Raw genomic sequence first — 2,001 nt, forward strand, 5'->3', positions numbered from 1 at the left:
TTTTTTTCAGTTGTTAAGTGTTTGCCAGTGACACATCCAGAGAATGGGAGAATTACCAGTAGTGTGTCGGACCTAGACCAGGAATATACTTTTGGACAAGTCGTGCGGTTTGCGTGCAACTCAGGCTTCATGCTTGTTGGGCCTGCAGAGATACATTGCTCCACAAATGGTGTCTGGAGTGGAGAAAGCCCGACGTGCATGGGTAAGAGACACTTACTGTTCATGGGACTGGACACTTTTAGTTGTTCTCATGGAAATATGCACTCTTAAATATTGTGCAGAGCATAATACTAATTATACTAATAACTAATAACAGAGCATAATACTAATACTAATAACACTAATAACATTTATTTGGGCACTTATATTTATCAGTAATTGATCTAAGTTCTCTACATGTGCCGTTCCATTTTACCTTCAAAATGACGGGGATTCATGCACTCCTTTCACCTCTGTTTCATAACTGAGGAAATTGTGGGGCAAGACAGTTAAATCTCATGACGAGGTTATGACGGCACAATGGCGGAGTTGAGATTCAAACCTAGATTGTCTGAAACCAGATTCCATGGTCTTAACCATAATCAAATTGTAATTGGCTTTCATGCTCAAATAGAATAGTCAGCATTGCTGCTGCAAGCTTTACTGTTGGCCTATGGAACAGGCTTCTTTTAATCTGTAAGATCACAAAGTTATTATTTATTTCCACTGTACATCATTATAACATTCTGCTATTGAATAACACTTCTAGAGTGGGGTCCTATTTTATATTTGCACTGTGAGTTTAGATAAATATTGTGGAACTAAACTGAATTCACTAAACAAATTTTTGCCTTTTCAAAAAAGTTCTACAGTAAACTGTAAGTCAAGATTTCTTTAGTTATACTGCTAACCAGTGCATCAGAACGAGTATGGTGATTTGGGCTTTTGTAATGAAACATTTTGGTCAATTTACTTACAAGTGCCATACTTCGTTATACCAATACGTGTTTGGCAGACATTTCTGCCATATTCATTTTTTTTACCAGTATCCAAAATTCACACTTTCCTATCTAGTCTATCCTATACTGAGATGCAGAGAAAAGTATCTCTGTTCTTAAAAATTCTCTCTAACAAAACTAGTTCTTCAAGTCAATCATGGTAATCATATTTTTATTCAGCACAGCAGATACTGTATATTCCAGAGGTTCACAGATGGGGTTTCCTCCTTAAAACTAAATTGCTGAGTGCCTGGGTAGCTCAGTCAGTTGAACATCAGACTCTTGATATTGGCTGAGGTGGCGATCTCCCAGTCATGGAATCCAGCCTGGTGTCCAGCTCCAGGCCCACCACTGAGCCTGCTTGGGATCCTCTCTCTCCCTCTCTCTCTCTGCCTTTCCCCAGCTCATGCTTGCTCCTTCTCTCACTCTCTCTGTGTCTCTGTCTCTCTCAAGCTCTCTCCCTTTCTCTCAAGATAAATAAACTAAAAAAAAAAACAGGGGCACCTGGGTACGTCAGTTGAACATTCCACTTCGGCTCAGATCATGATCTCACGGTTCGTGGGTTCGAGTCCCACGTCAGGCTCTGTGGTGACAACTCAGAGCCTGGAGCCTGCTTCAGATTTTGTATCTCTCTCTTTCTCTGCCCCACCCCTGCTCATACTCTGTCTCTGTCTCTCAAAGTAAGTAAACATTAAAAACTTTTAAAAAATAAATTTCTGTGATTAATGAAAACTTATGGGAATAACTAATGCATATGATATATTTTGAAGAAAGAATGAGACTTTTTCCACTGAAGTTGAGGAGGGGAAAAGCATATCAGTCACTGGGAAGTGCAGGGAGAGGAAGGTACAAATACAGTGAGGCTTCCCTGAACCTGAAGCTCCCCTGTTCCATGCCCTTGGGGGCCCTTGTGTAGGACGCAAGTAGGGGTAAGTCTGTGGTGGATTCAAGATAGGCCTGTGCAAGGTTCTAAGGTGCTCCATATCATGCTGAAGAATTTGGCTTTTATTCAGACAGAGTTGGG

The 2,001-nt window shown here is 40.7% G+C and overlaps 1 protein-coding gene across 1 annotated transcript in view; it reads right to left on the reverse strand.

Annotated features, from left to right (window-relative positions):
- LOC115288354 (complement factor H-like) overlaps positions 1-2,001 on the reverse strand; it is a 79,434-nt gene that overhangs the window by 69,900 nt on the left and 7,533 nt on the right. The gene's annotated exons all lie outside the window — the stretch shown is intronic.

Source organism: Suricata suricatta, chromosome 3 (genome assembly GCF_006229205.1).
Source record: "Suricata suricatta isolate VVHF042 chromosome 3, meerkat_22Aug2017_6uvM2_HiC, whole genome shotgun sequence".
Classification (NCBI taxonomy): Eukaryota; Metazoa; Chordata; class Mammalia; order Carnivora; family Herpestidae; genus Suricata; species Suricata suricatta.